Raw genomic sequence first — 9731 nt, 5'->3', positions numbered from 1 at the left:
TTAATATAAATATATACATTTATTTATTCTTAATTAAGTAATTATCTCAATTTTAACCAAATAAATACATAAATAAATGCTAATTAATTATATTTTCACATGTCAGCTAAGTAATTAATCGATCAACAATATAAAAAATAAAAAAAATTAAATAACAAAATTCTAATCTCTCATACAAAACTCAAATTACATACCTGCATTCATATATTTAAGAAACTCCGATGTATGCAAGGCTTCCAAATTCAATATGCGCATGAAAGATGGCTCCTCAAACGGACGTTGATTTGCTAGTCATTTACCACTTTCGCCACATTTGCCTCCATTTCAATATTTCAGTCAGCTTCTATTTCTTGTGTGTAAAGAAACAAAAGATCATAAGCATAAATAAGCGGAAAGTAGGAATAGAGGGTCAAATGTTCAGAATAACAAGCTCCTAGCTCAGCCTGCGAAACTAAGGCTGGCCGAAGGATATTTACATACGTATATATATAGCCCGAAGCCCAAAATACAAACATAAAATCCTAGTTTTTCATAAACCTCTAAGAGGTACAAAAGTAAAGCAAACATAAACATACAAGGAGAGTCTATAGACATATATAAATCAAAATATCAAAAGTAAGCCTCAAGATATAGAGGTTGGAATAGGAGGTTAGGGATTGAGTTATTCTTTCCTTCTCCAAAGCTATTTGCAGCATGGATGAAGTGAAGGAGGAAGGGGAACCTGTGTTATTTAAGTGTGTGGGCTGATTGGGTTGGGCCTTGGGCCCATTTCGAGTCCGGTTCGGCCCAATTTTGGGCCAAATTCTTTGAAATTAGTGTCAAAATTCTTATTTTAATTAGCTCTATTTTATTAAATTATAAAATTCATATTTCTATCCTCTCTAATTAATTATTAATTTATTGGCTAATTACTCATTAATTTCTCGGGTTTTACATCTTACCCCCCTAATAGAAATTTTCGCCGTCGAAAATTCTGGTTACTAACGAAAGTGGTCGGAAACTTTCTCCTTAGGCTCAATTCCTAGTTTGATCCCAAGTTCGACATTAGTATTTACTCTCAATCTTCATATATGCCCCCTCAGATTCAACCGACCTCTTACCATTCATTTTAATATTCTCCCAATGTTAATTCAAACACTAATTCACATTCTCCAGTCTCGGGTATAGAATCATAAACTTAATCAAATTCAAGCCTAACCTATACCCGTTTGTTTCTAGCTTCGTCTAATTCTTTCTCAGTGATTACAAATTTTCTTACCCTTCAAGAGTTCCATCTAATTCAAGTTAATCTCTAATCCTTCTCAACTATCTCAAATACTAATCAATTTTTCAATCCCTTAATCAGAGTCAATTCCACAATAACCTAAACCACACACTCACACTTTCCATCTCTGACCTTACGATAGCCCTCGAAATCATTCCATATTCCAAGTCTCCTTTCTCTCGTCTCTACAATTCTAGAGCCACCAAATTCACTACTCTTCCACAGCGTTACTCTGATTATAAGCCACTAGGATTTTAGTCATTCATATACTCCACCAGAACACTCCATGAATCTCTTTATCTTTATAACTAAATGATGTCGACCATTTATTCATCTGCACGAATTCTAGTCCTGGGTTGTCCCCCACCTAATCCATCACCGCCTCCATGACCATTCCTAAGTTACCCGATCCATCCTTTTCAACAGTAGCTCACACAACAGCAACCCTAAAATTAGTCGTATAATCTCGCTCGTGTCCATGAGATGCCACTTGGGTCATGTCCACACTGAACAATTGATATTAAGGTGATCAGCCTTAATATCTAAAGTCTAGTGCTTTGAATCTCCAAAGGTAATGCTCATGAATATTTATGCTATATATGTCAAGAAGACATCCTAAATAGCATGTACACATAGCCAGAGAATGCTCAGAAGCATAGTCAGTCCATTCCCGAGGCTCTATAGGAATGAACTGCTCTGATACCATAATGTAACACCCTACCACACAGAGTTTTATGCTTAAGTCATAAAGCTGAGGGTAAGGTATTATGACCTCTAAAAATAAAATATATACATAATAATATTGAAGAGGATACAGTATACGAGGAGCCTTGAAAATACGAATAAAGCAAATTCACAAAATAAAAAAGCACAACGCTCAGGAACGTAATTTCTTGTGTGTGAAGAAACAAAAGATCATAAGCATAAATAAGCGAAAACTAGGAATGGAGGGTCAAAGGTTCAAAATAACAAGCTCCTAACTCAGCTTGCAAAGCTAAGGTTGGCCGGAGGATATTTACATACATATATACATAGCCCGAAACCCAAAATACAAACATAAAATCCTAGTTCTCCATAAACCTCTAAGAGGTACAAAAGTAAAGCAAACATAAACATACCAGGAGAGTCTATACACATATATAAAACAAAATATTAAAAGTAAGCCCCAAAAAGAAACCACTTCGCTGCAGAAGCTCCAGACGCCTAGCGAGGTGCCTCTCGACTTGCATCTGAAAAATACAACATAGTATGGGATTGAGAATCGGAGGTTCTCAGCACGATAAAGGTGCCACGCACATAAGATATAAGGTCCGGAAAATGCCAGAGGCAATCCTAGAACGCCGACACTCAGATATAGAGCTTAAGGAACTAAAAACAGAAGCCATAAATAGGTGGTCGTCTAACGGTTCTCAACCTGACCAAACTTAACCTATACACTAATCTTTTCTCATATTTCCTCCGTTCCTCCGTCTCCTATGAGTTGCACAGACAAACAAGCAAAACAAGGCAAACACAAGTAGTTCATAAGTAATGCAGATAACAATTATAACAAATAGCAGATTATAATCACGTAGGCAATCTCATATAGTTCACAAGCAAGCAAATCAAACAATATGCACATGATGTATACTTGTCCTATGACTGTTAATAGGGTAAAGTATACTTTTTGTCCCTGAAGTTTGACAAAAGTTTTAAAAATATCCTTAAGTTTTATTTTATTTCAATTTTGTCCCAAAAGTTTTCGATTTGCATCAAATATACCCTTGGCGGCTAATTTTTCAAAAAATTTAAGACCAATTCAATAATAATTTCATAAGAACAACCCTCAACATAAGCAAATCAAGCATAATTTTCATGCATTATTATTAGATTGGTCTTAAATTTTTTGAAAATTTAGCCGTCAGGGGTATATTTGATGAAAATCGAAAACTTCTGGGACAAAATTGAAACAAAATAAAATTTAAGGGTATTTTTGAAACTTTTGCCAAACTTCAGAGACAAAAAGTATACTTTACCCCTGTTAATATTAACTGTCGGTTACGTAGCCAGCACGATATGTCCTGGTAACTATCTATAGAATTTAACCATAGAAAGAATTCCAAGCTGATATGGGGTGACAACACCCCAAGCTCAATGATAACCATGGGCAAGATCCCAAGCTGATATGGGGAAGACAACACCCCAAGCTGACATGGGAGAGAGAACACCCCAAGCTCAATATCATCCATGGGACAAATCCCAGGCTGACATGGGGAGACAACACCCCAAGCTGACATGGGGGATACAACACTCCAAGCTCAATATTATCCATGGGACGAATCCCAAGCTGACATAGGGAGATAACACCCCAAGCTAACATAGGAGAGACAACACCCCAAACTCAATATTATCCATGGGACGAATCCCAGGCTGACATAGGGAGACAACACCCCAAGCTGATATGGGGGAGACAACACCCCAAACTCGATATATTCAATCATTTCTCATAAATATCATTTTCATTCTCAATAATAATTCATAGCGCATCTCATTGTTCTCATTTATTTAATATAATCAACTGTCTCACACATCATTCTCAATGTTACTTTACTTTCTTAATTGCCTCATATACCACTTTCATCATCTTTATCAATTGAATACTATTTTCTCTAACCACAAATTATCTTTTAGAAATCTTTCTTCATCTCCAACTTACTACCACTTCCTAACTTCTTCCTATTACTAGGCTTACTAACAAGATCTAGGGCCAAAGGAATGAAAATAGAAGTTTAGAGGTTTGAAATTGAGCTTTAAAACACAAAATCTATTTTTATTGAAACAGGGGCCACGCGTACGCGTGGGAATGCCTTACTGAAAGGTCATGCGTACGCGTGAGTGCACTTTTTCCTTCCTCGCGTACGCGAGCAAGGATGCCCAACCCGAAAAGGTTGGTCGCGTCGCGTGTAGATGGTCGCATACGCAAGCTTATGCAGAACAGCAAAAATGCTGAATGCTGCAGAATTTTCAGTTTGCACTCCGAACTTCTGACGCGCATAACTTTTCCGTTTTAAATCATTTTTCTTCCGTTCTTCGAATGGCGTAAACTTCACAAACTCAATTTTTATATAAAATAAGTTTAAAACTATTTGGGGATTCGGAAGCCAATTTATGGCTCCCCAAAATTCGTCCAAAAATCAATTTAATACAAAAATGCTCTAACCTCTATTTTCATCAACTCATCATTCAAAACCAACACTCTATGTTCGTAATCAATACCAAGACATACCATATCATAGCTCCAAAATCTATCACACCGTTACCTCAACCTTCTCAATCAAGTAAAACTTCCACATCCTAATTAACATACACTTAGCTTATTATATATATAATTATAAATATCACACTTCAACTTCAACAATCAACCTTCACAATTCAATTCACTTTCTTCTATTGATGAGCGGATAATTTATACGCTTTTTGACATTATTTTTAGTATGTTTTTAGTAGGATCTAGTTACTTTTAGGGATGTTTTTATTAGTTTTTATGTTAAATTCACATTTCTGGACTTTACTATGAGTTTGTGTGTTTTTCTGTGATTTCAGGTATTTTCTGGCTGAAATTGAGAGACTTAAGCAAAAATCAGATTCAGAGGTTGAAGAAGGACTGCTGATGCTGTTGGATTCTGACCTCCCTGCACTCAAAGTGGATTTTCTGGAGCTACAGAACTCAAAATGGCGCGCTTCTAATTGCGTTGGAAAGTAGACATCCAGGGCTTTCCAGCAATATATAATAGTCCATACTTTGGTCGAGTCTAGACGACGTAAAAGGGCGTTGAACGCCAGTTCTACGCTGCAGTCTGGAGTTAAACGCCAGAAACACGTCACGAACCAGAGTTGAACGCCAGAAATATGTTACAAACTGGCGTTCAACTCCAAGAATGACCTCTCCACATGTAAACTTCAAGCTCAGCCCAAGCACACACCAAGTGGGCCCCGAAAGTGGATTTACGCATCAATTACTTACTTCTATAAACTCTAGTAACTAGTTTAGTATAAATAGAACTTTTTACTAGTCTTTTAGACATCTTATGATTTTTAGTTCATCTTTGGATCATATTGATCACGCATAGTACAGCCCTTACATAAAGCTAGCCATGGAAAGGAGTAGGATTGATTGGATGAAGACAGCAGGAAAGCAGAGGTTCAGAGGAACAAACGCATCTCTATACGCTTGTCTGAAAGTCTCACCAATGATTTACATAAGTATTTCTATCTTTTCTATTTATTTATTTATTATTAATATTTTTGAAAACTCCATAACTATTTGATATCCGCCTGACTGAGATCTACAAGATGACCATAGCTTGCTTCATACCAACAATCTCTGTGGGATCGACCCTTACTCACGTAAGGTTTTATTACTTGGACGACCCAGTGCACTTGCTGGTTAGTTGTGCGAAGTTGTGAAGTTATGTTTGGACCATGGTTCTGTGCACCTATTTTTGGCACCATTACAAGGGAAAGAACAAACAAATAATTTTACAACCTAATCTGAGTAACAATTTCTCGTACCAAGTTTTTGGCGCCGTTGCCGGGGATTGTTCGAGTTTGGACAACTGACGGTTCATCGTGTTGCTCAGATTGGGTAATTTTCTTCCTATTTTATTTTCAAAAAATTTTCAAAAATTTTTCAAAAATATTTTCTTCTTTTTCGTTTTTCCCAATTAATATTCGAAAAAAAAATATTTTCAAAAAAATAAAATATATTTTTCTTCAGAGTTTTTAAGAATGAATTCTAGAGTTTCATGAAGCATGTAGAAGCCTGGCTGGCTGTAAAGCCATATCCAAATTCATTTGGACTGAGGCTTCCAAACCATCATCACAAGAGCAAGTTAGCTGTTCCTAATCCACCTGCTGTTGTATGACTGATTTGTATCTTCTAAAGCTTGGCTGGCTATTAAGCCATGCCTAACCCTCAGATTGGAGCTTTAGACTAAGAGTACAAGATTTCTGGAATTCAGATTAAAAATTTTGAAATCCTTATTTTCTTTTTCAAATGATTTTCGAAAAATATAAAATAAAAATCCAAAAAAAATATAAAAAATCATAAAAATAAAAATAAAAATTGTGTTTCTTGTTTGAGTCTTGAGTCAATTTTTTAAGTTTGGTGTCAATTGCATACTCATTTTGCATTTTTCGAAAATTCATGCATTAATAGTGTTCTTCATGATCTTCAAGTTGTTCTTGGCCGGTCTTCTTGTTTGATCTTCATATTTTCTTGTTTTGTGTCTTTTCTTGTTTTTCATATGCATTCTTGCATTCATAGTGTCTATACATGAAAAATTTCTAAGTTTTGTGTCTTGCATGTTTTTTTTTCTTGAAAATTTTTCAAAAATATGTTATTGGTGTTCATCTTGACATTCAAAGTGTTTTTGGTGTTCATCTTGACATTCATAGTGTTCTTGCATTCATCACATGTTTTGATCCAAAACTTTCATGCATTGCATCATTTTTCATGTTTTTCTCTCTCATCATTAAAAATTCAAAAATAAAAAAATATATATCTTTCCTTTTTTCTCTCATAAATTCGAAAATTTGAGTTGACTTTTTTCAAAAATTTTTAAAATTCAATTGTTTCTTATGAGTTAAATCAAATTTTCAATTTAAAAATCTTATCTTTTTCAAAAATCAAATCTTTTTCATTTTTCCTATTTATTTTCGAAAATTTTAAAAATATTTTTCAAAAATATTTTTCTTAATTTTATATCATATTTTCGAAAATATCATCAACAATTAATGTTTTGATTCAAAAATTTCAAGTTTGTTACTTACTTGTTAAGAAAGATTCAAACTTTAAGTTCTAGAATCATATCTTGTGATTTCTTGTGAATCAAGTCATTAATTGTGATTTTAAAAATCAAATCTTTTTCAAAACTAATTTCAAAATCATATCTTTTTAATCATATCTTTTTAAATCTTATCTTTTTCAAAAATGAGTTTGTGTGTTTTTCTGTGATTTCAGGTATTTTCTGGCTGAAATTGAGAGACTTAAGCAAAAATCAGATTCAGAGGTTGAAGAAGGACTGCTGATGCTGTTGGATTCTGACCTCCCTGCACTCAAAGTGGATTTTCTGGAGCTACAGAACTCAAAATGGCGCGCTTCTAATTGCGTTGGAAAGTAGACATCCAGGGCTTTCCAGCAATATATAATAGTCCATACTTTGGTCGAGTCTAGACGACGTAAAAGGGCGTTGAACGCCAGTTCTACGCTGCAGTCTGGAGTTAAACGCCAGAAACACGTCACGAACCAGAGTTGAACGCCAGAAATATGTTACAAACTGGCGTTCAACTCCAAGAATGACCTCTCCACATGTAAACTTCAAGCTCAGCCCAAGCACACACCAAGTGGGCCCCGAAAGTGGATTTACGCATCAATTACTTACTTCTATAAACTCTAGTAACTAGTTTAGTATAAATAGAACTTTTTACTAGTCTTTTAGACATCTTATGATTTTTAGTTCATCTTTGGATCATATTGATCACGCATAGGGGCTGGCCATTCGGCCATGCCTGAACTTATCTCCTAATTTTCGAAAATAACATCATCAATTAATGTTTTGATTCAAAAATTTCAAGTTTGTTACTTGCTTGCTAAGAAAGATTCAAACTTTAAATTCTAGAATCATATCTTGTGATTTCTTGTGAATCAAGTCATTAATTGTGATTTTAAAAATCAAATCTTTTTCAAAACTAATTTCAAAATCATATCTTTTTAATCATATCTTTTTAAATCTTATCTTTTTCAAAAATTTGATTTTCAAACATCTTTTCTAACTTCTTATCTTCTTATCTTTTCAAAATTGACTTTCAAAATCTTTTTCAACTAACTAATTGACTTTTTGTTTGTTTCTTATCTTTTTCAAAACCACCTAACTAACTCTCTCTCTCTAATTTTCGAAAATCCTTTCCCTCTTTTTCAAAAATTCTTTTTAATTAACTAATTGTTTCAAATTTTAATTTTAATTTATTTCTTCTTTTAATTTTCGAAAATCACTAACCATTTTTCAAAATTTTATTTTCGAAAATCCTCTTTCTCTCTCATCTCCTTCTATTTATTTATTCATCTACTAACACTTCATCTCACCCAAATTCGAACCCCCTCTTCCATCTGTGTTCGAATTTTTTTCTTCTTCCCTTCTTTACATTACATTCTTTTCTTCTTCTACTCATAAAGGGGAACCTTTATACCTGGGTAAAAAGGATCCCTATTATTATTATTTTTCTGTTCCCTCTTTTTCATATGAGCAGGAGCAAGGACAAGAACATTCTTGTGGAAGCAGACCCTGAACCTGAAAGAACTCTGAAGAGGAAACTAAGAGAAGCTAAAATACAACAATCCAGAGACAACCTTACAAAAATTTTTGAAAAGGAAGAGGAGATGGCAGCCGAAAATAATAATAATGCAAGGAGAATGCTTGGTGACTTCCTATGATGGTCTGTTTGAATTAGCTAAGATGTCATTGGATACTTCTGCAGGTGGATCCATTCACCTAAAGAAAACGCCAGCAGAAGCTCAAGAACTCATTGACATGGTTGCTAACAACCAGTTTATGTACACTTCTGAGAGGAATCCTGTGAGTAATGGGACGCCTCAGAAGAAGGGAGTTCTTGAAATTGATACTCTGAATACCATATTAGCTCAGAATAAAATATTGACTCGGCAAGTCAATATGATTTCTCAAAGTCTGAATGGAATGCAAGCTGCATCCAACAGTACTCAAGAGGCATCTTCTGAAGAAGAAGCTTATGATCCTGAGAACCCTGCAATAGCAGAGGTAAATTATATGGGTGAACCTTATGGGAACACCTATAACCCCTCATGGAGAAATCACCCAAATTTCTCATGGAAGGATCAACAAAAGCCTCAACAAGGCTTTAATAATGGTGGAAGAAACAGGTTTAACAATAGTAAACATTTTCCATCATCCACTCATCAACAGACAGAGAATTCTGAACAAAATACCTCTAATTTAGCAAACTTAGTCTCTGATCTGTCCAGGGCCACTGTAAGTTTCATGAATGAAACAAGGTCCTCAATTAGAAATTTGGAGGCACAAGTGGGCCAGCTGAGTAAAAGGATCACTGAAATCCCTCCTAGTACTCTCCCAAGCAATACAGAAGAAAATCCAAAAGGAGAGTGCAAGGCCATTGAAATAACCATCATGGCCGAATCCAAGGAGGAAGGGGAGGATGTGAATCCCAAGGAGGAAGACCTCCTGGGACATCCAGTGATCAACAAGGAGTTTCCCTCTGAGGAACCAAAGGACTCTGAGACTCATCTAGAGACCATAGAGATTCCATTAAACCTCCTTATGCCATTCATGAGCTCTGATGAGTATTCCTCATCTGAAGAGAATGAGGATGTTACTGAAGAGCAAGTTACCAAGTTCCTTGGTGCAATCATGAAGCTAAATGCCAAATTATTTGG

Source organism: Arachis ipaensis, chromosome B04 (assembly GCF_000816755.2).
Source record: "Arachis ipaensis cultivar K30076 chromosome B04, Araip1.1, whole genome shotgun sequence".
Lineage (NCBI taxonomy): Eukaryota > Viridiplantae > Streptophyta > Magnoliopsida > Fabales > Fabaceae > Arachis > Arachis ipaensis.
The sequence above is the reverse complement of the archived record's forward strand: the minus strand, read 5'-3'. Positions refer to the sequence as shown.